Genomic DNA, 25,781 nt, shown 5'->3' on the forward strand with positions numbered 1-25,781 from the left:
TCAAGTGGCCTCCAGGTCTGTGGGACAAAAGTTGGAGGGAGATTTGTGTATGAGAGAAGAGGGGAGGGGGCCTCGGGGAAGGGGGGGCTTTGACAATGAACTTGAGACAAACTTCATTAGCATGCAGGCCTGCTGTCTGTCACGTCGAGCTCAGACTGAGTTCCCATGCAGGCCAGGAAGAGTGGGAGGGAGGGAGAGGGAGGGGCTGTAGGTGGGGGCGAGAGAGAGAAAAGAGACCCGACCATTGTACCATTCTGGGCCCCAGCTTCCACCAAGTATCGGGACCCCAGCCCTGGAAACCAACCCCCAAATCGCTCTCCTCTTCTAAGAACAAGATAATTTATCTCCCACTTTGAATCTGCGGTCCCACCCCTCCTCTTCTCTTGTCTAGACTTCCAAGTGCCGGCTTTCACCACCCTGCCCCACCTTGCTCCCCCCTCAAGCTCCCAGCCTTCATCTCCGGATTGCCACTCTCCTTCACAGCTAAGGTCTGGATTTGTGATTCGTTGAGCTGACGAGGACAGGGAGCTGGGGGATGTTTGGGAACAGGAGACTGGAATACTTTGACCCTCCAAATGACAAACTGTGTCCTCTTTCTATCACTCTTTATCAACTCCACTCCCCACCCTAGACACACATCATTTAATCACGCTCTCAAGTTCGAAGGTGAATTAGAACTGGGAGGAGGCTGGGAATGGGGTATCCCGTCACACCCTTTCTCTTGCTTCCTTTGGGAATGAGGGGTCCTGGAGGAACAATAGCTTTCCTTAGTCCCTTCTTCCTGCCTCAGGTTAGAAAAGACAGTAGGAGGAGATGGGAAAGAGTGGAGATGACAAAGACCCCTTCCCTGACAGGCATGAGATGGGAGAAGGAGGGGCTTCATCAGAGTAGGCTGTTATCCTGGGGGTGGTGGTGTCTCCAGACAGGGGCAGCACCCCCTGTTCGCTGCCTTTCCAGGGAGAGCAGCACGAGAAAGAAAGAGGGAGGCAAGCGAAATTCCTGAATGGATAGACAGATGCTACGTCATCGGAGCTGCATCCTCCACTCCACAAGAGGCTAGGAGCCGGGAGAAAGAGCCAGGCCAGCGGCAGGGGCCACCGAGCCAGCGCTCCTCCTCCCAGAAGCCGGTAAGTGGCCATTCATTCTGAAGGGTCCTAGCCCCTCAGGCATCCGGGCTGGGGGTGGGAAGGGATCCTCTAAAATCAGTTAGGGCGTCCTACCCTCCTACTTTGCCCACTGGCTAATGGAGGCGGGTGCAGGAATCACAGAAAGGCTGAGAAAAGATTGAGGGGGTGACCAAAAGGGAAGAGGCGTGTGTGTGTGTGCATGTGCGTGTGTGTGTGTGTGTGTGTGTGTGTGTGTGTGTGTGTGTGTAGGAGTAGCTAGCAGAGTGGGATTTCATCTCCTGCTTCCCCATCTATCTGTCGAGGGGAGCTGAGGCAGGGCCCTGCCCAGCTGCCCCAGAGCGCCTCTTGGTCTCCCTCCTCCCTGCTAACCCCGGCCAACCCGGAGACAGCTCACTAAGTTTGTCAATGGGATTCAGGGGGGCTTTAGGGTCACGGTGCTACTGATCCTATTAATCCGCCCCTCCCTTCTCTCCACCAGACAGGGCCAACATCTTAATGCTTGCACAAGAGGAGAGGCAGGAAGGAAGATTGTAGCGGAGATGTGAGGGAAGAGAAAAAATGGTTCTGTATTCAGACTCCTGACCTTCTTTCCTTGCTCTGGCTCTTATTCCTCTCTGCCCCAGAGACTTCAGGGTTTAGGGGTGGACAAAGTCTGAGGGACTAGGGTCACTGGGGGTTGGGGAAGGAGCCATATCTCTAAAAGAGAGGAGACCAGAATTAGGGGAAAAAAAAAAAAAAAACACTTGTAGAATTTAGATTAATTTTATTTCCCCCCTTCTTGCTTTTCTCATGAGCTGGGAGGTGGGAAAGGGGCTGAGGGGAGCTTAAAGGCAAGTGAGGTGTTGGGGCAGATGCTTAGGTTCAAAAAGGGGAGAGAACCCTGCTCCAACCCTCAGGAGACCCATCTAATGGTGGCTTTTTAATTTCTGGTTTTTTAAGAAGGGTCAGAGGAGATGGAAAAGAGGCACTATTCTTATCTCTAGTCCCCACCCCCCAGGGTGCTTTCTGGGAGGCAGGCTGGGACGATCATGGGGTAGTAGAGGCTGGAGGCCAGCAGGTTATTTCTGGTTCCCCAGAAGCCGGATGTCTGGGAGAGGCTGAGGCTACCAGCCACAGAACAAGCACACACATATTCCATGCCTCCTGGGGTGTGGTCCTTGTCACCACGTCCCCCTGCACATTATGTGTGTGTGAGGGGGTAGAGTGGGGTGTGGGGCACAGGTCAGCAAGAAGAGATACAAGTGTTCCAGGGACCCCATGACTCTTTTTGAATAGGGTGGGAGGAGCCAGAGGCTCCTCAACTGCCCTTGTGCTTATTGTCTAGCAATAAGACAAAGTTGGGGTTGGCCCCCGATTTGGTTTGAAGATAATTTCAGACTGAGATGTCCCTTTATGAAATGGATGGGCTGGCAGAGCTGAGGCTGGGCATTAAGTGGGGATTCATGGATGTTAGAAGAGGGGAGAGAGGTATATTCAAAACACCCCTCCAAGAAATCGAGATTGGATTTAAGTCTTATTCCTGCTCCCCCGCCTTCCTTTTTTTCTGATTTCCTCTGCATTTAGGTATCTAAATGCAGAAGATATTTATATTCCTGACTTTAAAAAAGAAGAAGAATTAGTCGTAAAATTGAGTTTGAGGTAGAAGGATTCACTAATTTATCACAACACACACACACAATACACTTCTCTTAGTATTTTAGGACCTGGGTTACCTATAGTATACATGTCATTCTTCAAAATCATAATTTAGTCTGAAGGCAAAGCAAAATACTGAGAAAGTAAGACTATAAAATATTGAGGCGGGGTTTCATACCCAACATTAAATTAAAAAAAAAAAACTGCTTTGTGTTCACACCTTTTGTATATGTGAGAGAGAGAAGGAGAAGAAAGGGAGAAAATTGGTAGCTACAGGATATGTCTTTATGGATCCTTAGTGATATGCATGGATAGATGATAGATAGGTAATGATGAGAAGAGAGAAGAAAGCTGGAGACATTATGTGACTGACAGTGTCTTAAGTGCATAGAACTTTAGAGTTTCCAATGCAGTTACACCTAGTTAGACAAAAATAAATGTCTGACCCCAGATCCTTCCTTCCATCCTGAGCATGCTTTGTCATGGTGTACCATGAGCAGCAGGAATCTGGGAGGAGATGGTAGCCACTGGGCCAGGGGTTACTCCTTAGGTTCAATCAGAAGGGCCACAACATCTTCACAGGCTCAGTTCAAATCCCTGGGCCCATAGATTTCGGAGGGAGTTAGAGGGAGGTTGTGAGGATGGGCCCAGCTTAGAGGTGTCCAGGCAAGATGGAGCCAGAGAGGCTCAGGCAGCGGTCCTGCCTTCCCTGCCTATCCAGGCTTTTCTCTTTCAGCTACCTCCCTGTGCAGCCCAGAGCCCTGTTGGTGAAAGAGTGTCAGGGAGACAGGGGTGTTAGGGAGAGGATTGGAGCCACAAAAAAGACTTTAACCTTTGCATTCTCCTCCTCGACAGGAGCGGAGCATCGGAGAAGAAGCAGCCTCGTTTGTTTCTGGTGTCATCGTAGGTGTCCACCTTTGGCTTTGGGGGTACTTATTTTCTTATTTGTTTGTTTCTGATGGTGGTGTTAGGGGTGGGGTGGAGAAAGAAGCTGTCTCAGCAGTCACCTGGGTTTTCCCCTGTTCCTTATACCTCTCAACCCCCTGCCTGCTCTCTTCTATCTTTCAGGCCCTGATTTTGATCTATTCTAATTGTAGTAAGACCTGGATAGTCATTGATAATGGGAATGGAACATGGTGACTTAAGAATGAAGGCCACCCTATGAGCCCAGTTCCATGAGAGAGAGGAGAAGCCCTGAGGATTCGGGGGACTCTTTGCCCTTCTCTCAGAGGCTCCTGAGGGCAGAGATGGAGGCCCATCGACCCAGGGCAGGTGGGGGTGGGAGGCAGTTAGTTGTAGAGGAGCAGAGTTATGGATGGAACATGGATGATAGAGGTGAGAAAGGAGAGGGGTGTGGGTGGTGGTGAAGGGGGACCTGGAGAGCTTAAACAGCTGTGCGTGCAGGGTGTGTAAGAACTGGGAGGTGGTGCTGCTGCAAATATCTGTAGTTGTGTCACTGTATTTGTCTTCGTTGATAGGTTTGTGTGTGTGCGCGTGCATGTATGCATACACAGACCCTTACACATTCATGCTTTGCCCCTCAAGGAGACCATTTGCTTATGGCTGACCACCTCAGTCACCTTGGCCTCACCTTCCTGACTCCATAAGGCTCTCAAGCAAGTGAGCAGTGTGTTGAGTTGAAGGAGAGAACTGACAGCCATCGGGGGAGGCAGTGCTTAGACAGACCTGAGGAATTCTCAGGCTGGCCTCTGAACAGGAGGAAACATACTTTGTGGGAAGAGAAGGGTGGTATCTCTGGGGAGAAATCTTCCAGATTATATCTCCATTCCCTTTAAACTCGTCTGCCTATATAGAGAGTTTTTTGGGGTTTTTTTGCAGCTTCCCCAATTTTTTTTTTTAACTGCCAATTCTTGCTTTTATCTGGTGCAATCCCATAGAAAATGCAAATATTCTGTAGCAAAAGAATAATGTATGATCATGTTCACAATAATGAACCACTAAGACAGAAATAAATATCTGAACCCACCCTCTTCTAAATACAGCTTTCATCTGTATCTTCAAGGCAAATTAACCTGATACTTGAAACAAAGAACAAATATGCTTTTTACTTAATTACCTGAGTATTTTCGAGAGAGTGGCACGATGCCAAAATATATTTTGGGACCCAAATTAGAAAGATTCATCCAAAAGCTGCATCCAGAGGGCATAATTCAGGCCATGTTTTTCTACACATGGGCCTCTTCAGGGACACAGACAATGGTGGGCATCCGGGCTGTAGAGGTGGGGGTGGGGACAGGCACTGGCAAAGCACGTATGCTCCTTGGCTAACTGAGACACTTAGAGACTCAGATCAGCACCAGGGGTTTGGTGTGCTCTCTCCTCAGTCCGCCAGAATTTCCCTGGAAGGACTTGGGTGGGGTCTGTAGACCATTGCTCTAAGAACACTGCAGCAGAATGTGCTGCATGCTGGAAGCAGAGAGCCCTGCTCCAACTGAGGCCTTCCTAGAGGGACTGAGGCTGGTGGGCCAAGAGCAAGGGGACATAATGCACCCATTCTGCTCCAGCTGTTAGCTTCTCCCAGGTCTGCTGTATCCAATTCTTCATAGTAGAAGGGTCTCCTCTGGTCAAATTAGCTGCCAAATAGTCACTAACATACAACTCCCCCTACTCCGCTCTCAAACCCATACACAGATCCCATAGGACACACATTTTGTCAATACCTTCCCTCTCCACCCACGATGGGCGCAGTCCACAGGAAGGCAAACTCAGACTTGCAGCCGCACCCACAGAGACACATATTCTCCTATTAATTCATCAGTTATTCATCAGGCACCCACTATTTTTTAGGCATAGTGTTAGATACCATAGAGTTGAATATGTATGAAACCACCTCTGACTTTAACAGACTGTCTCTTTTGCTACCCTCAAAGTGTCTTTTTTTGAAATTGGAGCAGCATGGCTTGGTATACAAACCAATCCCAGTTAACATGATGGTGGAGAGTTCTCTACTTCTTTCATGGCTTGTAGCTCTGTCTCCATTAGAATAAAGGCAAATGCCCCACTCATCATCATTTCTGAGCAGGCACTGTGGGAGATGAGGTTGTCAAGTCCACCCAGACAAAACTAAACAAAACATTACTTCATCGGAAATCTAGACAGAGAGGGGGATTCCAAGTAGATAGTACCAGGACAATGTAGAATGATCTGTTTTCTTTTGTGCCCACCCACCCCCCCCCCTTATATTTGGACACTCTGTTTAGACTGAGGTACTCTGGAGGAGCCAAAGCCACAGTAAGAAGCAAGGGTAGTTAGCTCTTTATCTAGCTATTTGGAGGAAATTAGATGTGTACCCATTTCTTTCCTGAACTTGGTTTTTTAGGAAATCTGGTTGAGTTGAATTTGGGCAATAAGTTGGGGGGGGGGGTGCGGTTTCTGTTAGGCAAAAAACCCTTTCTGTCCTCCTCTCTGACAAAAATGTGGCTCCTACTGATCCTATTTCTTGCTAGGCTGTCTGGATGGTCCAGCCCTGGGTAAGGAATTGTGGAGCTAAGCTTGGGCCCCATAGAGGCAGGGGACTTGATTGGAAATTAGGGACAAAGAAGAAAGGGGAGAGTGCTAGCTAGCAACACAGCCTCTTTCCTACTTACTGGCCCAAGCCTCCAGGCAGTGGGTGAGGGGAAGGTGGAGGGGAAGAAAGGGTTTATTTAAAGTGCTTTTAAGGGATCTTGTGAGAGGGGAAATGGGGAAATACTTGTAGGGGAAGTTGGTGGTATGTTTGAAGAAGTGTAGTCCCTATTTAGGATTGCTGGAAAGTCTAGAGGATGTTAAGTATCCTATAAAGGGGTGTGAGGTGGTATACTGAGAAATACTTGAGGCGGTTTGTAGGTACAAAGAGGCCTATTGTTTCTCTGGGGCCTGGCATGGAGGATGCATTTAGGGGATGCATTTAGCAGCACATCAGTAGGGTGGGTCTGTCTCTGTGAGCGGGGAGGGTTCACCTTTCTGCAACCGTACCCCACCATTGAGTGTTGTGCTCTCAGTTCTAGGAGGGTGAAGAATTGCTGCTGTGGCCATTTCTAGAAAGCCTTTCCCTTGGGTGAGGCCCTTGAGACCCTATGGAGGCAGACAGAGGGGTGAAAGGTGTGCCAAGCACAGCCCATTAGTGTCCTGTAATTTGGGAAATCAGGCCAACACCTTCAGCTTCCTACTGTCACTCTGGGGGGGGGGGAAACACAAGTCCCTGGGCTTTGTCCTATTTCAAAGTCTCCCCCCTCCACCTCACAATCATGGAGCAGCTTTTCAGACTTTCCAGTCTTTGAGGGGAGTACCAAATGAAACCCACTGACATGGCTTGCATCCATCTAACCAAGGCAAATAGCATTCAGGCTGGGCTTTGTCCTAGACTATGCAGAGACAGGCCCCTGGGACGGATAAAACAACCTGGCTGGGTCTGATGGAGAATCCTGGGTCCCCTGGAGTGCACTTCGGTTGTTGTAGGATCCCTGTAGAAAGGAGCCAGCTCAGATCAGGCAGAGGGACGGACTTCAGGTATCCAAGTCATAGCGTTTGTTTGTTTGTTTTTAGAAAAGGAGCCCAGAGGAGGGTGGTGGAGTGATAGGGTAACTCGCGACCTGTCAGGCATCGCGGCTCAAATGGGAGTCCACAACTCGATCACAGAGAGCTCCACCGATCTGAGAGTCCAGACCCCGCCTGCAGACCGGTGCGTGCCGTTTTCTGATTCTCTCGGCCAGATGGGGATCCAGGTCGGAAAACCTTGTCGGAGAATGATTTTTCTCCCTGTGACTCCTGCTCTCCAGACACCTGGAGATGGAACCCGGGGTGAGAGTGCCTGGCTCGCGATTGGAGGCGCACAGGATGGGGGGAGGAAGAGAAAGCGCTAGGGAGGGCCTCCAGGGCTGAGTCAAATCCGTGTATGTTTCCCAGATTAATGTAAGCTGTGATTCCCCAGCCTACCCTACCTGGAACTTTGGTGCTGAGAACAAGTTCCTGAGATAATCTCATTTCTGCGCGGTGAAACAGGAGGTCGAAGCCCGCTCACACCCTGCATCTCCCAGTACGGGTCCCACACTTCCAGGATCTTTTTCTCACTGTTTTGGCTTGAAAACCAATAAGGGAGGTTCCTGTCCATCCTAATAGATTAAGATTACAGTCTGGGATGGGTCAGAATCTTAGAAGCACAAAGGATATCCTGATGCGAGAAGGCCGGTAGAGGTTGAGTCTCCAGTAATCTGGTTCTTTTTGAGGAGATATCACCCGATCTCTTTTTCCATCTTTGAACCCTGGACCTGGTGCAATATACCTTGGGTCAAAATGGAAAATGTAGAACCTACAAAGAGTGAGGTTGGAGATCAAAACCACAAATGGCAATGGATTGGAGATGGCAGGCAGGTCTCGAGAATGTGTGAGGCAGCAAAAGGCTGAGAATCAGCACACAGACATAGTAGTTCCACCCCCTTCACGGTTCTCCGGGGGGAAGGGCGCCCCAATTGCGCGCTCCGGCTCAACCCGGGAAGGGGGAGGGGCGGAGCCGGTGGGGGAACGAGGTGGTGACGTCAGACTCGGAGAAGCCAATCAGAGGCTGGTCTGGGGAGGGAGCACGAAAGGATGAATGAAAAGTCCGGAGCCGGAGCGCGCCCGGGCCAGAGCAGCGGCAGAGGCTGGGGAGGGAGCTAGGGAGGTGAGCTCTGCTCTGCTCGCCTTGGCTCGGCGGAGGCTGAGATCCAGGCGGGCGCCTCCACTCCGGCGCCCGCTGAGCCCTGGCACCTCGAACTCAGGGCCATGGCGTTCCGTGGGCGGGAACGTGCCGGGAGGACCGCGAGGGAGAGCACGGATGGGCACACTGGGCTCGATGTAAGTGGCCTGGCCGGCTTGGGACACGAGGTGGGCTAGCGCCTTGGAATCCGGCGCCTCCGTGCGGGGCCTTCCCAACAGGGGCTGGCCGAGCCCCACACCCTCCTCGGGGCTCCGGAACCTCCTTGATTCCGATTCCTGATCGGAACCCCCACCAACCTACGGCACCTCCTCTGGCTTCGGACCCCCGGCCATTTTCACAGCCCTGGGTTGTGGACCTGGATTTCTGGACCTCTTTGTACAAAGCCATTTCTCTGGGGGTCCTGTGGGCCCAGAGACTCGGCTCACCTTCCCGGCTGGCCCTCCGTTTTCTTCCTCCTTCCCCATCTCATGGGTGCGCTATCGGATCCCTTCCCGCGTGGTGTCTCTCCCTTTCCTTCTCTCCTAGAGACACTCGCTAGGGAGTCTCCGGCTTGCCTCCCCGCCCCCATTTCCCTCTCTCTTTGGGTTGCCGGGATTTCCCGGTTTCCTACTGGGACGCCTCCGGGGTTTTACCCCCAGGCTTTCGCTGCCGGTTGCCCTTTTTAGTCGGTGGCTAGGATCCAGCTTCCCCCCTCCCACCCCGCGGCGTGAGCTCCACTTCGCTTCCACCGCCCTTAGGAGTTGGGAGATGTGGTGGAGTCGGCTACGCGGTTCCCCGCTACGACCCCACGCGGAGGCTTGGGCTTCGCTGAAAGCCAAGGCTCAGGCTATCGGATGCGGTTGGATCTTCCAGAGGAGGGGGCAGTGTAGACCCCGTGAGGTTTGGGTGGCCTCTGCCTCGGTCCCTGCAGTCTTCCCGGATGGCACGAAAAGCCTGCGAGTCCCTCCTCCCAGGGACCAGCGGCACTCTGGCTTCTGGCTCGAATGGGGAGCGGGAAACCAGGCTTCGCAGGCTTCTGGGATCCGGGGGCGATTCCCGGACTTCGACGCCATCGGCCGTCGCATCCTTCCACGCCTTTTTCGGTCTCTGTCGTGTCTGTGCCGCAGCGTCCCTGAGTCTTTTTCTGTCTTGGACTCTGCTTCTCTCTCTGTCCTCCCCCTCTCCCGGTGTACCCTTTCCCCAACCTCCACGGCGGGCGACCAGGAGGCTGCGGCGATACAGGCGTGGGCAGCGGCAGCCAGGCGGCTGCGTGGAAGAGGCGGCGACTGCAGCCAGGAGGCGGGGTTGGTTGTTATCTTTGGTTATCTAGCTGTATGAGTGGTGTGGAGTCTTCATAAAGCTAGATAACCGAAAGTAAAAATAACCCCATACACTGCGAAGAGGGGCCCCTGCGAAGCTGGCGGCACGGGCGGGCGGGAGGCCGAAGGGAGGGGCTAGAGCCGTGAGGACCCACGGGCCGTGGGAGGCGAGAAGAGGACCCGGCGGCCCTCGGGCCTCAAGACCGCACCGGTTGGGGCGTCTTTCCACCCTCCAACTTCGGTCCGCGCAGGTAGGAGTCGCAGTCCCCTTTCACTTTCGCCAGCCGCGATGCAATGCCTTCCACCGCCGAGTTGCGGGGTAGCAAGAAAGCGGGTGATGGTTACCTCCCGAGACCGGGCCTTTTCTGGCAGTCAGCAGATTGATCGCTGCTCCAAGGGAGAGATCTCTTGAAATCTTGTTTTGGGGTCATTCCGGGCAGTGCCTGGGGTTCCTGGCCCAGGCCTCCCCCGCGGGCGCTGGGAAACAGCTTCCCGCAGGCTATTCACACCTATTGCTGGGGCCGGAGAGTTTGGGGGCGGTCACCTGAGAATGCTAGTCTTGGCTTTGATCTGCTCCCTAAAGCCCCGTCGGTCTATCCTGCTTGGTCGGGTGCTGAGAGTGGCAAAGCGAGAGATAGGCGGAGGGAGGCGGGAAGTACTAGGGGTCCAGGTTGGGTTGCTCAGAAAGAAGACACGGTGGCAGGCGAGCCTTTTTGCCCAGGCTGGGCTGGGTTGTAGGCAACGGAGTGCGAAGTATTTCTCGGCCCCCTTGTTTTCATATTCTTTCCTCCTTCTCACTCAGGACCTGAATTTGATGTTTTGCAAAGCTTCTCATGCCAGCTTTGTCTTCACTGGCCAAAGGGGTTGTGATGGGGTCTTTCAGGATACCTTACCTTCCCACCCCATCCTCACTGTCTTGGAAATCATCTCCAAGAGCAAATGGCCTCAAGGAGCTCAAACACAAAGGAATTTGTAGCTTGGTATTTATGCTGCTGGGAGAAAGCAAAGAATTAGAGAGATTAATCAGGGCCTTTCCTAAAAGAATCCATTTATCTGGCCTGACCTAAATATTTTAAGCAAAAGAGTGTTTAGGTGCAGTTGAGTGGAGGATGGTCTAGTCACTAGGGAGAATAAAAGTAACAGGCAGCAAAACTAGAAGTAGCTCCCTGTGCGTTTATTACCTCTTCCCATCCCAACAAACCCCCACCATGCCCCCCTCCACCCCACCCCCGCATTCCAGAACAAGGCAGGGCAGTAAGGAGTCTAAAGAGAGCAGGAGAACTGGACAATCGACCTTGTACTGACTCCTGTTTCCTGTGTAAATTTAAAATTTCCTCCCAGGAGCTGATTTTATAGCTAGAAGATTATGATTCAATTATATATTATGTGGCAGAAATATTGGGGAATCCAAACTAAAACAATTGGGCTTCAGAGAGTCCAGAGTACATATGTCTTCTTTCTTCCGAGGTTTGGAGGAAAGGAAGATTGCAGACTTTTTGTCTATTTCAGCTCTTTGAAATCTAGCTTTTTTTTGGGGGGGGGGGGGCGGCAACTGGAGACAGGATTAGGGAGAAAGGGAGTGGGATTGGGAAAAGCACTAATAATGCCTAACGCCACACCGTATTTTCTCATATTTCTCATAAGAGCACTCTGCCTACAAGCCTTTCTTTGACCCTCCAGCCCTGTGAGGTAGCTGTTATTAACCGCATTTTACAAATAGGAGCCACACACTCAAATGAATTGCTAATGTCACTCAGTGGTTTCAAATCCAATACTTTTTTTCTTCTCTACTTCTCTACACTTGCCTGAGGGAAGGGCTGAGAAGATGAGGTGGATAGACTGAGATGGGGTGAGAGGGGAGGGGATCCATGCACCAGGGGAGAAGGAAAGCCCACTGAGAGATGCAAGGCTCGGTTGTGAAGACGGGTTGACCTTTTTTCTTTTAACTTTTCTTATAGCTGGCTGGAAATATGTATTCTGAATCTGCTAAGGCTTATCCACATGAGACTCAGAACCTATATTATTAGCCACACAATTTGGGTTTATATTATTATTGTCATATTCTATTAGCACATTTGACCACAGAATCTCCAAAGGAGAATAGAGGGCCTGAGGGAAGTGGTGGGGTTGAGGGTTTACATCCTGCAAAACAAGCTCCTCAATGGAAAGGGCAAATAGAAGCCAGGAGAGTTGTGGGGGGTGAGGGTTTGCATCTGCCTCAGGTGTGGGTGTATAGATGGGGTTGTCAAGAGAATGATGGGTGACAATGTTTGTGAGCTGTATATGTCTGTTTATGAGGGTGAGAAACAAGTGATGTGTGAGCTGGTATGAGATTGGATGTGTGTGATCCATGATGGGTAGGAAGCTCTGGTGTGAGATTAGGAATTCCTGGCTACTTACAGCTATAAATACAGTAGAGGAAGAGACAGTCTGGAATATGGAGGGGTTTACCAAATGCTGCCATCACAGTGACACCACAGAGTCCTCCTTCTGCCTTCCCCACCTTTTATACCAAATAGCACCTTCTTCAGCTAAACCCAGTAGGAGAACTGATGGAATGGGGATACATGGAGGCAGGGTTGAAATTTCTCTTTTGTATTATTACATTTCTGTGTCCAAGAATTTTTAGGTCTGTTCAGATCTTGCTATATCCACCTATTCCTACTGGAAAACAAATTCTAAGCTGGTTTCTTTACCCATTTCTCTCCTCAGTCCTTTATCCCAATACCCTCTCCTATTGAATTCTGAGTCCAGGAGTTCAAAGGCAATTTTCTTCTAAATATTTGTCTCTCAAGTTTTGCATTTTCACTCACACCCTCACCCTGGGGCAAATTTTTCGTAGGTCTAGGCATCAAAAGGGTTTTGTTGAAAGATCCTTGCAGTAATAGAAATCATCACAGTCAGAAGTCTAGGGAGAGAAAAAGAATGAGCAAATGTGACTGAACAAGGTCTAGGTTTAGGTGCCATTATTTACCAGCTTCTGATCAGATATTTGTTCAGTGGGGGTAAGAATTTGTATCCTCAGGGTTGTTACAGGGAACAAATGAAGAATTCTCTATAAATAAAGATCTTATACATTACTATACCCACAGGTAATGAGTAATTCTTTGACTGCAGAGGGGATAAAGGCTACAGTTTGGAACAACTATTTGAAAACATATGATTGATCTCAGAATACAAAAAGGACAGCTTTTTGGCATATTCTATACTGAGGATCTCAAAAGATTTAAATTTAAGGAAGTTCCTCCTCCTCTTCTAGCTTTGAAATCAAGGAGGGACTCTTGGGACCTGAGGAAGCAATGTCTAAAGCCTGGGGGAAGAGGAACAGACTCTGGGAAGTCTGTTAAGGAAAGAGGCTGGAGTCCACGTGGCAGAACGACCATTGTATTTTTTTCTCCTTAATAAATCTTACCATGTATTGGTAAAAGTACTTAGGATTAGTAAACTGACTTATGTAGATAGAGAGATATGGCTTGTATAAATGACAATTCCAAATTTTTTCAATTAAGCTTCTAGAGTTACTAAAAAGAGTTTATTAAATTAAAGGACCAGTTAGATAGTGGGTGTAATTAACAAACTACAGAGCATGCAGACTTTTCTTCATTGCTCAGTGACTCACAGAAGAAATGTTTCTGTCCTTTGGCCTCCCAGCCCCACCCTCCACATTCTCAACCACCTACTCCGATTCCCAAGGTTGATACCTTACCAGAGAGCACAGGCCCCTCTGCATTCTTCCACACCTGGAAGTCCTTCTTGAGTTCTGGACTTCCCAAGGCTTGGGAGTGGGAATCCTGATATTTATTTTTTCACCTCCTTTCCACTCGGATATTCTGGGGATATTTGACCTTTCTTTCTCCCTTCCTTTGCTACTGAGACCTCAGAGATCTTGAGTAGTTATAGCACTGTCTCATCCAGGGCAGGGTGTGCCAACTTCCCTAGTTGTTAAGTGAGTTTCGGTTAATGCTTTAAAATCACTGGAAGGAAAGAATAGGCAAAACTGTAAAAAAACATTCTCAGAGCTCTGAGGAGAATGAGGAGTAGGGCTATGGAAGGTCAGGTTGGACCAGAGCGTATTTAGATAGGAGAGAGTTAGAGAAAAGGGGAACCCTTCTTTGCCACCCAGGCTCTCCCAGGGCTCAGAGTGACACCCCCCTCCTCCTGCCCTAATCCCCCCATTAAGGCTGCTCTGAGTTTGTTATGACAGCGGCTGAAGGCAGCTGAATTGCTGTTTGCTGTGTCTGCTAATTGGACTGAAGGGTTGGAATCTGGACACTGAAAGAGACCATTGTTGCTGTTTACCTTCCACAACTGCCTCCCTGGGGACCTTCTGGGTGAAGGGGAACAGCATGCCCTCGGGGTCATTGCACCCATTCCCTGTCTCTGTGCAAGGGACTAGGGTGGGGGGAAGTGTATCTCATTGCCTTGGGGTGGTGTGCACTCTCACAGCAGGGGAGAGACAGGCCTAACACCTGAGTCAGTCTCCAGGTCAGGCTTGGGGCCACTGAGAACTCCTAGGCAAGGGGAGGTGACATGGGCTTGTCCTTCTCCTCCCTATTCATTCCCTTCTTCAGGGGCCCTAGCCTTGCCCTTTTCCTCCAGCTGATCAGGCTTAACCCCTGAAAATTTTCACATTTGCTTTCTTCCAGACCAGTGATTCTCAACTTGGTTATGCACTAAAATCACCTAGGAAGCTTTTTAAATGTTACTGATATTTGGGTCCAGCACATCCCAGAGTGCCTGAGAATGAGGCCTAGGCATCAATATTATTTAAAAGCTCCCTTGGTATTTCTAAATGTGCAGTTAGGGTTAAGAACCACTGATATAGTCTTATCACTCTGCCTGGGAAACACACGCTCACACACACACACACACACATGTACACATGCAAGCAAGCACACACATGCCCTTCCCTATCTTTCCTACCTTCCTACCCACCCCCTCAAGCTCCTAATAGCTATAATACTATCAGGCAGATTGTATATCTTCTTCATCTTTATTACTGAATTCCTTGTAGGAGCCTTAGAATTTAGGATGGAATTTAGAGGTCTGTAATCCATCAACTGCTTCAACCTGAACTATACCCTAAGGGCAGGAACTATGACTCCATCTCCCAGTGGATTTCCGAGTAGGATCCAGATGAGGACTGAGCTAATCTGGGACACTTAGATCATTAGGGATGAAGGAGTGTGAGGTTCAGAGTTTCACTGACTCTTGATCTCTTCCTCCCCCAAAGTAGTATTGGCTATTTGGAGATCTTCAGAGAGGAGATACGGATGTATTTCTTCAGAAATACATCTGCCCCTGTCCTTACTGTTTCCAAATGTTTCTGCTTCTTCTCTTCCCTTTAGTTTTCACCTGGGGTGAATGGGTGTTCCACCACTCTCCTGCGCTCTTTCCTCCACAAGAGCACCAGAACCGTATCCAGCACCACGGACAGCTCCCAGGCCATGAATGAGGTGGCTGTGCTGACCCCCTATGCAGGGGTTAGGGTAGGAGGGGATCCTGTCTGCACCGTTATATATCAAAGACTAGAATTTTAATCTTTGGGAGTTGTTTGCAGGCAGTCGTTAAGTCTCAGGGAGAGGAAGAGGCTGCGGGCAGCTGTCATTCCATCTCCAGGAAATTGGGTTTGTACACTTTGGAGAGTCTGAATGAGAGGGCTCCAGCAGCAGGGAGGTTGAGGGTTAAATTTCTGGAAGAATTGAAGCTAAGCTCATACAAGATTCAGGCTCCCCCCGCTGGCGGTGGCACAGAGGTAAAGAACCCACCTGCCAGTGCAGGAGACACTGGAGACCCTGGCTGGATCCCTGGGTCAGGAAGATCCTCTGGAGGAGGAAATGGCAACCCACCCCAGTATTCTTGCCTGGGAAATCCCATGGACAGAGGAGCCTGGTGGGCTACAGTCCATGGGGTTGCAAAAGAGTCAGATACCACTGAGCAATGAAACAATAACCACATGTAAGAAGCAAAGTGTGTGGAGCCTCAGATGAGCCTCAGGTGGAGCCTTAGATGGCATCAACTCTGTATCCCTCATTTTACAGATTCACAAGAAAGTGGAAGAGAGATGACCAAGGTCACTCAGCTGGTTAGTGGAAAGGCCAAAATCCAGGCTCCTGGTTTCCATCCTGGCCCTGTTTATTGTATCTGATACCTCTTTAAGGACCCTCCCTGCTTGAGTTGGGTAGAGCAGGCCTATTGCAGGTAGGTAGAGTTCACCGATTGTCCCCATACAAAAAAGGACAGGATGCATGTCCGGGCATTTAAGGTGTCCACACAAGCCAGGAAGAGCTGGAATTGACTGTTCTCTCTGTCTGAGTAGGCTTGAAAGGGAGGCCTCAGGGAGAAGCACAGGGGAAGGTATACCTAGCAGTAGCTGACAAGCCCATGGGAGAAAAGGCAAGGAGGCAACCATCTGCCAGGGCAAAGAGGGCAGTGGATGGCCACAAGGAGTCTCCAGAGGCCAGCAAGAGTCACACAAACTGGAACGGGGCCTGGGAAAGGCCCTTCTGTGTGCCCGGTCCTGCTCCCCCAACACCGAAAGCCTAGAAACAAAGGGGCCATTCTCTCTAGGATTTGATGCCGCCATCTCCGGCTGGCAGTGCCAGGTGGTGGGGGCATCAGGGGGTGTCAACCCATTATCCCCCCGAACTCTCTAGGTCCTCTGGGGCTGGATGTTGGGAAGGTGGGTGTTCCATGCTATGTTGCCGTGGCAACCACCCCAACCCCCACCTTCCAAAGCACAAAGAGAGACAGCTTGCACCCCCCACCCCCAGGAAGAACCTGGGTCTGGTTGGGAATCTTCCCTTGGGAATCCTCCTTTCTGATGCACAAGCCATGGTGTGTATAAGCATCACCCTGTTTTCAGCTGAAGGTTCAGCCATCAGCAGACCATATAGCCGGGGAGGCTGGTATATCCAGAGTCTCTGGGCAAAGTTGTGTAAGAGAATCCCTGGTACTTGACCCTCTCTCCCTCCAAGCTCTCCCGTCCCTCACCTATAGCCAAGGCCATCCTAGGCCTTCTCAGCTGAAGCGACAGGGCCTTGACCTTCTTCTCTTTCCCAGAAGTAAAGGACACCTCACTATTCCCAGCAAGCCCTCAGGCTGTGGGAACGGAGAAGAGGGGGTCATTCCTGCCACCTTCCATCTGCACCCTCCGCCATTACTCATTAGGCATTCTGCCCCTCCTTCCGCTCGTTAAGCCTGATTTGCATATATTTGCATAATACAACTCATTTGCATTCCAGGAGGCTCTTGGTAGGAGCCAGGAGAAAAGGGGAGGGGGGCCGGAGAAGAGAAAAAAGGGGAGAGATTTTGTTTTCATCAAAGTATGTGTGTTGGGGAGGGGGAGGTGACAGGAAGAAGACCGAAATAAAAACTCACACTACTTTCTTTCTTCCTTTCTGCTCTCCCTCCCTGAGCTGGACTCAAATGCCAAAAAGAGATGCCAAGGGGCCGGCTTTTCTGTCCTTTTTTTTGTCTTGCTTCCTCCGGCCTTGGCTCCCCAGCCTGGCCCCCCACCTTGTTGGGCTCAGGCTTCAGAAAGAAACGGGCAGGGGTAGGAAGCAAGGCTGTGGGAACGGAAGAGGGAGGCCACCATCTTAGGTAGCCGGAACCTATAAAATGGCTGCCTCCGACAGGTGTGGGCTGAGAGCCAGCCCTGGCTGGTGGGCATGCAGGGAGGTGAGACCACAAGAAGGACTTTCTGGCTGACCAGGAACATTGTTGAGTCTTCCTACTAGTGGAACTGGGAAAAGAGGATTGGGAGAGAAGGAAGGAGGGCTAGATGAGGGATGGCAGCCCAGAAGAGAAGTGAGCCTCACACAGGATCAGGGGTGGTAGAGAGGTCTCTGTGCTGAGTTTAGTTCCAGACCACTAATGAGTGTCAGTGGACTTGGAGGACTACAAATAATTAAAAGAAAAACAAAACTGGAGGAATCAGAACTGGGAGTATCAGCAGGAGGGGGAAGCGGCAAAGATGTGGGCAGGCAGGATAGTCTGTCAGTTTGAGGGGTCTGTGAAGGGCTGCTATGTACTTGAGATGAAGTTCCAAGTCTTCTCTCCTCAGCCCATCAATCTGGCTTCCACCTTCATGACTGGTCATACCTGTACCTTCTCCAGCCACTCATATAGACTCTTCAACCAGACCCAATGGTCCTTGTTTAAGCCTGGTGACCTCTGGGGAACATTTCATACTGATGTCTTATCCTTTTGCCTTTGGCTCTTCTGTTGTATCCCTGATATGTGTTCTGGGTTCTAGTCATTCAGTCCTCTGGGTAGATCAAGTCTCCAACCAGAAGTGTTTCCTAAGATTTTGCTAGGTTTATTTTTCCTTTCCACTCACATCCTTTTACTTTTTATCATTTCAACCATCATTTGGAATTATTAGCACTCATTTCTTTAAACTCAAGATTTGTACCCTAACTACCAGCTGTGGTCCTGTCACTAGGCTCCTAGATCAGACTGGAGTGATGCATCTGATTGGCTAATCCTAGATCACATGACCAGGCCCTGGTTGCAAAGAAACCTAGGAAAGTTGTTCAGTCACTCAATCATGTCTGACTCTTTGTGATCCCATGGACTGCAGCACACCAGGCTTCCCTATCCTTCACTAACTCCCGTAGTTTGTGCAAACTCATGTCCATTGAGTCAATGATGCCATACAACCATTTCATCCTTTGGTTTCTGCAGTGGCATATGAGTACAACCCTCCAAAACTCCTGAGATGGCCATTCCTCGGACATAGGGAGGGCATTCAGATGTTCATTCACTCAGTATTGTGCTTTAAGACTTGCCCCACGTTCCTACTTCCCCCCCTCTATCAAGAGCATTGTTAAATTTCTAGGTCCTCAGGTACAAATCCTGAGCATTATCCTGGGATTTGCCCTCTTCCTTCCCCTTCACCCAGATCATTCACATCGGAACTCATCCCTTCATCCTTTGTAGTGCTTCTCACAATCCATGCCTTCTTTTCCCTTACCTGTCAGCTCATTCATTCAACAGGCATTTATTGGGTGCCTACTGTGTGCCAAGTGCTATGTTGAAGAGAAGGTGGAATGCAAAGCTGCTTTGAGGGCCTAGACACCTAGTGAGGAGGCAGACATGAGTGATTACAAGATAGTATGAAGGCTGCGGTCCGGAAGACCTTTGCATGGGGACAGCATGGGAGCTGAAGCCCTGGGATACCTTAGGGGAGTTGAGGAAGGCTTCCTGAAAGGCGCCAAAAGATAAGTAATCAAATAAAAGGGATAAATGTGATCAAAGGTATGCAGGGGGCTAACAGTTAAGGAGCTGGAGTAAGTGCCCAGTGGGGAGTGGATAGCATATGTAAAGGCAAGGAGGTATGGAAGAGCAGGTCATATCAGGTCACCATAGTGTCCATCAGAGGGAGTCTGGCCTGGGAGGAGATGGGAAATGGAGTCAGAAATCCAGTTATTAGGAGACTTATGTGCTTCACCAGGGCAATTGGATTTGATAGGGGTAGTGGGAAGTTAGCTGACAGCCTCAGAGATGCTGGGTGTAGAGTATGGCTCAGGGGCAGCACATAACCACCCGCAGCATGCAGGAGGATTCCTGAATCTAGCCGCCCACTGAGCCCGGCACCAACCAGGTATTTAACTGCCTCTTGGCTGGTACTGAACAAATGGAGGATCAGGAAAGGAGTGTCACCTGAAGAAGGGTCTCTGCCTCTGCCCCATCTAGAATCACCCTCACTCCTCTCAGCCACACACACCTGCAGACTCAGGAAGCTCCCTGGGAGGACATGTGGAGAAGCCGAGGTTGGTCCCCAGCACCGTGAGTGCCCGGAGGTCAGGGCAGGGGATGGGCCTCTGGGGACCGGAGTGTAGAACAGAGAGGTTCAGTCTTGGAAACTTGCTGGGGGAGAGAGTGATGGAAAGTGCAAGGGAGGATTCAGGGTGGGCCAAGGCTCTGAGGAGATTCTTTGCAGAGAAGAGGTGAGAAGCTGGAGAGACAAGGATGAGGCCACTGCTGGCCACGAGGGTGGAATGCGCATGGCGGGGGTGCTGCCCGCCGCCGCTCCCCCGGCCCAGCCTCTGCACAAAGGCCTCTCTGTGAGTGGCTGTGGAAGCAGTCCTGTCAGGTGAGGGCGCTTAGCTCTCCGTGCCCGTTGGGGGTGGGCTGGAATGGGGTTGGAGGAGCAGGAGGATGAGGGGTGGCGTCAAGCTTTAATCAAGTCCTAGAAGAAACAGAAGCCAAGACTTGGCCAGGGAGGCCATTCCCAGGACAGACTGCTCTCCACACCAAGGCCCTGCCCCAGCTCCCTTTCCATGTCTTTCCAGGTGTGACTGCAGGCCTGTCCAGCCTGCCTTCCCCAACGGTACACGCCCTCCCACAGTGCCTCTGAGGCTGGCCCCCCGAAGACCCTCTTTCTTCTTCTCGGCAGAGTCCCCTCCGGCTCTGTATGGAGCTACCCCTCTAGAGACGGCTGTGTTGGCAGGGCGGAAATTCAAGACTGACCAGATCTCAAAAGAAATCTAAGGTCCCTTCAGTCTCCAAACCCAGGGGGTTTTCTCTCCTTGCCGGGCCTCAGCGTCACGTAGCCTAGTCAGCAGTGTGGGTCAGACCTCCCCTACCTCCAACCCCCATAGTCTACACTCTCCTAGCTAATAAAAGTCTGGAGTGGGGCCATTGGATGTGGTAGAATGATAGAAGACACACCTCAGCTTATCGATTGCTCACAGATTTGGTAGAGAGGCTCCATCCACAGGAAGAACAGCAAAAGAAGGAGGTTTTGGATTTTGACTCTGGAGACAGGCTGGTCAAGAGACAAATACTGTCTTCCCTCCCTTCCTAGCCGTGTGCGTGCATGCCCATGGGCTGTAGCCTGCCAGGATCCTCTGTCCATGGAATTCTCCAGGCAAGAATACTGAGAATACTGTTGCCATTCCCTTCTCCAGGGACCTTCCTGACCCAGGGATTGAACTTGCCTCTCCTGCTTCTCCTGTATTGGCAGGCAGATTCTTTACCACTGAGCCCCCTGGGAAGCCCTACTAGCTGCGTGGCCTTAGGCAAGTAACTTAATGTCTTGGATCCTAGCTTCCTTCCACAGTTATCCTGAGGATCAAATGGATCAGGGTGGATAGAGGTGTTTTACAAGACTGTGTGCAGATGTCCAGTGTCCCTTCTAAATGACACAGAGGGACTGAGGGACACAGAGTTACAGGGGCCACTACAGACAGGTGGGGCAATCAAGGAAGGCCTCCAAAGTTTGGAAATGAGGGAGTGGATTGCTGGGGAGATGAGCAAAGGGACTCTGGCTTGTCTGGGAGGCATGGCCAGGCTCTGTGGACTGGCTGGTACTCTCTGGTCTCAAGTGGGCCAGCATCTTGCTGAGACTGGTTTGGGAGGCATTTGTTTTTAACAACTAGGTGGCAAAATGGACTCCATGGCCACAGCTTCTTTCATCCTTCTCAGGAAGAATTTCCCGCTGGCCCTGTGTGGACACTGTCCAGCACTTCTGGGAAGAGAGGGAGGGCGAAGTGAAGCCTGATTTCCCCATGTTGCCCTGACCTGCTCTGCTCCCTCATCTCAGAGTTCACCAGAGGGAACATTAGCCAGACACTGTGGCCCGCCCCCCCCACCACATACACACTGAATGTGTACAAAATGGTACCTCCAAGCCCCACCACTTTGGACCCTCCCAAGTCCCTGATTTTATGGTTCCTTATCAATGTCAGGAGTGTGCTAAATTCAGACCAATTTAGATCTCTTGGCCTGTGGACCAGGGAGACTTTGAACAGGAGGGTCTTTTGTCTCTGAGCAGTCATCCCTTGTTGTACACAAGCAAGAGTCAGGAGAGGGAATGATTTTGGCATCATCCCCCACAGATAGCACTGGAGTCTTTCTGCCTGGAGGGAAGGGCCAGGCTGAGGCTGGCATATGGAGGGAGAGCCCTGGGCACAGGGGGCATGAGTGTCACCCAGCTGGGGCTACCTTCTGCCGGGTTTGTCCATCCGGCACCAGCTGGCTTCCCGGCACTGCCCCCGCAACCAACCAGACTCCTTCTTCTGCTGTTACCATGGCAATTGGCTGCCATCTTGTACTCGGGGCACGATCTCATATCCGGATTTTCCCATGGGGTTCCTGGAGGATGGGAGATAGTTCTCAGGGGATTTATCCTTCCTCCTGATATCCACCCAATAAAAATTCATATTAATGTATGATTTTTTTAAAAAATGGAGGCTTACTATATGTCAGGCTCTGCTAAATACTCCCTGTGTGTTATTTAATATGTGAGGTAAATGAAGTAATGAGGGAAAATTTAAGAGAGAACCACTCAGTTTCCTGTTTCTGTGACAGACTTCTCTCTCCAACCAGGAAATTCCATGATCTTGCTTATCCCTGTCTTGGAAAGTCCTTTCCAACGTCTAACCAAGATCTGTACTGCTGAAGTACCAGTTCTTTGACCTTTGGCTTGACATAGCTAATTTGAGAGGTAAGGAAGGAACCACCCCCCAGTTTCAGCCACGTTATTGAGCTTCCTGGGCTCCAGCTGTTGGGATAGGAGAACTGAGACTTGGATAGATTGGTGAGAGGCTCAAGTGCCCCTTAAAGAGTTGGAGGTCCCAAGTCTCAAACTTTTGTTTAGAGAAGTAGAGTCAGTGTCACAAAATGCTTTGTAATTTCCCTTCCTTGTCCCCCTCCCCACCCAAGAAAGAGGCAGGAGCAGGAGACCATTGGAAAGTAATGGTCTCCTAGGCTCCTCCACCCAGTCATAGGGGAGGTTTCATCCAACAGGGTCCCCAAGAGATCCTGGAATGGTGAGACTTCTCTCCCTCTGGAGCTCAAGCAGAGGCCGAGAATGGTCACCCTGAGATAGAGGGCACCTCTAAGGGGCATCGAACAGGGGCCAGCTTTTGCAGGGGAATCATGAATGAGGAGCAGGTGGAGAGAGAAAGGAGGCCATTCTCAACTGAAGAAGGGTGGGCTGACGGGGAGGGCCTAGGGATAATTTACGATATCATTGTTCCCCGCCCCACTTTCCCAGCCCCCACCCTCTTCCCAGCCCCCTGCTACTGTACGGTTGCTAGGAGATGCTCCCTCTGTCTGGAGCTGGGAGGGTGTAACAGGCGGAGACTGTTCCGTCTGGACCCCTCCTCCCCCACCCAGGGGAGGGCCCCACACTGAGCTTCATCTACCACCCCTTCCCAGGCCACAACAGACACCAGTCTCCTCTTGTTCCCCCAAATCCAGCCAGCCTGGGGCTATCAGTGTTCCCAGACAGGCCGAGGATCTGGAGCAAGGAAGGTCAAAGGGAGCTGAGGAGGGATGTAGTGGGGACACTAAGGAGCAGCTGGCTTACCTCGGGGCCTCTGGGAGGCAGCCCAGGCTGGGCAGAAGACCAAGAGGGGTCAGGGACTCGGGCCTCAAGGAGCCCAGGCTTGAGGGAGACTGAGTCTTTACCTCTAGGGAGCTTCCAGTATGATGGGTGAGGCAGCCCTCCCATCCCCACCCCTCTGACACATCAAGGTTGGGGACCTGGCAAAGGTGGGTTGGGGGCAGGGCAGGAGAAGGGGGTGGTGGGGTAGGGAGGCAAGAATTGCCAAGTCTAGGTGGGAGGAAGGTGACAGTGATCTGAGCAGAGCTGGGCAATGCACATATGTGGCCCAGATACCCTCCTCTTTCTGAAATTCTCTTCTCAGACTTTAAAGCCCTTGGAGAAGTCGCATGAGGTGAATTTAGGGGGGCTCCCAATTCCAGGTGGGGCAGGAAAGGAATGCTGTGCCCACAACTGTGCTTCTGATGCCTGATTTCTGTGTTCAGTCGCTTAGTCGTGTCCGATACTTTCGACCTCATGGACTGTAGCACGCCAGGCATCCCTGTCCTTCACCATCTCCCGGAGCTTGCTCAAACTCATCTCCATTGAGTCAGTGATGCCATCCAACCATCTCGTCCGCTGTTGTCCCTTTCTCCTCCTGCCCTCAATCCTTCCCAGCACCAGATTTCTGTGTAACTCCTCTTGATTTTATTCTTTCCTAGGTACAGCTTCCCACTACCCAGGAAGGAAGGAATTGGCCTTGATTTTGGCAACCTCCTGCTTGTGTAAGCCCTTTCTTAGCCATTGTCTCGGTTGATCACCCAATGGTCCTGAAAAATTGGTAATGCTGTCCCCACTTTACAAAGGCATAATCGGAGCCCCAAGTCAGAGGACTAGGAAGTTGGGTTGGGCATCAAATGGGGCTTGGTGGATTCCAGAGCACATGCTGTCTCCCTGCCCTGTGCCGACTTCCTGCAGCACATGTTCCAAACGCAGGCAGAGGGACTGAAAGGAGAAGAGGACCAGATGGGCAGGGGGACTTCTCTGCATGTTCTCAGGGGAGGAAGGCCACTCCTTCTCAGGTGCAGGAGTGAAGTCTGAGGAATGCTCAAACAGTCCTTGCAGGTTGAAGATGGGGCTGGGCAAGAAGCCACAGGAGCTGTAGAAGTCAACAAAATCTTTTCAGGTTAGTCCCTGACCAAGGAAATATGCTTCCCGTTTTCCTAAAGCAAGTCCCCTGGGCTCCCACCTAGCCTCTCCCCTGCTGGGGATCAGAATTCCTGCCCTGGGCATTCTCCTCCCATTCCCCCACCATGGCCCTGCATAGAACACCTAGAGGAGATGCCTAGACTCAGCCACTGTCATGGTGGCCCCCTTTTTCATGGAGCCCGCCCTGGTCTTTCGCTTTTCCTGGCCACTGGACAGTTGCCCTCTGTCTCCTGCTAAGGTTTCCATCCCCCAGAAAAACCTTTTTCAATCTTGGCTTTTTTTTTTTTTCCTTTTCAGACCCAAAAGAAAAACCTACTTCATCCAGTTGGCTTGGGTGTCCTGTGAGAAGCCTTCCTGATTGACTGAAAGATGAGGCTAAGTTCTAACAAGTTGAGTGGCTCCTTCAAGAAGCCTGTGTGCAGGATGGAAGTGGAGAGGCCATAGCCTCCAGCCTGGGCAGCCCATTGGCACCTGGAGCCACCTCAACTTTGCCTCCCCTTTGCTCCTGTGTCTACAAGCTGTCCATCCCAGCCCACCCTGGTTTCTCCTGTGTCTTTTGAGCTGAGATTTCTCTGAAATGGAAGTCCCGTCTCAAGTCTAATAAAGACTCTTGATTACTGAACATTACTGGTGTTGGTGGATGTCCCTGGACAGGGGAGGGGCTGAATGGGAGGAGAGTGGTACCAGGCTCCCTCTGAGACACGGGTCCCTACCTCTGGGATGTAAGGCCTGATGGTCTGAGGTGGAGCTGATGGAACCATAATAGAAATAAAGTACACAGAACTAAATGTAATGCTCTTGAATCATCTCAAAACCATCCACCCACTCAGGTCCATGGAAAAATTGTCTTTCATAAAACCGGTCCCTGGTGTTAAAAAGGTTGGGGATCACTGCTCTGAGAGACCAGTGCTGTAGAAGCCACCATGGCAACAAAATGCGGAAGCCTCACTAAGACAGAACTTCCACCTGAGCAGGGTGGGCTGGGTGCAGGTGGTCTGCTGCCCCCTCTCTGAGTCACCCCAGGCTTCTGGGAACACCGTCCATGATCTGCTTAGTCCCAGCTCAGAGCAGTGGGCTGATGCTCCCAGCCAAGGAGGCCCCTAGGTGCCATCCCAAGAACCAAGAGAAGGAGAGAGGAGGGGGATGCTCCCTGGAGGGCCTGTGTGGGAGGTCACGGGGTGGCCCTCTGTCTTGGCCGCGATGGGACACATCCTTAAAATGTTCTCCAGGGTTTGAACAGACCAGAGAGAAAGAGCACCCCTGCGTCACAGGGTCACCCACTCCCGCTTCCTCTCTGTGCACCCTGAGTAGAGACAGAATGGGATGGATATGCCTAACAAGAAGGATTCAGGCTAGACAGCAGGCAGGACTTCCCAGCAACACCCGGGAGGGAACCTGAGGGAGTAGGGGAAACACGGCACGAAGGACCAGTGCTCTTGGTCTCATTTCCCCCATGACACACCTGTGTAAAGCTCGCTCCCCCAAAGATAGGCCCCCTGGAAAGTGTTAGAAGAGTCCAGAGTACCAGCTCCTTTTAAGCA

General features: G+C 51.0%; 1 long non-coding RNA gene across 9 annotated transcripts; it reads left to right on the top strand.

Moving 5' to 3' along the window:
- LOC122677971 lies at positions 1-24,862 on the top strand. Of its 9 annotated transcripts, none has more exons than XR_006335975.1 (7): positions 1-15; positions 392-488; positions 958-1,127; positions 3,618-3,691; positions 22,092-22,209; positions 23,754-24,217; positions 24,538-24,862. It is a non-coding gene; the product is annotated as an uncharacterized LOC122677971 (long non-coding RNA). The 9 variants fall into 9 exon arrangements; XR_006335977.1 differs by having other exon boundaries at positions 3,618-3,665; XR_006335979.1 differs by lacking the exon at positions 22,092-22,209.
- Positions 24,863-25,781: the final 919 nt, after the last annotated feature.

The sequence above is a fragment of the Cervus elaphus genome, chromosome 20, assembly GCF_910594005.1.
Source record: "Cervus elaphus chromosome 20, mCerEla1.1, whole genome shotgun sequence".
Lineage (NCBI taxonomy): Eukaryota > Metazoa > Chordata > Mammalia > Artiodactyla > Cervidae > Cervus > Cervus elaphus.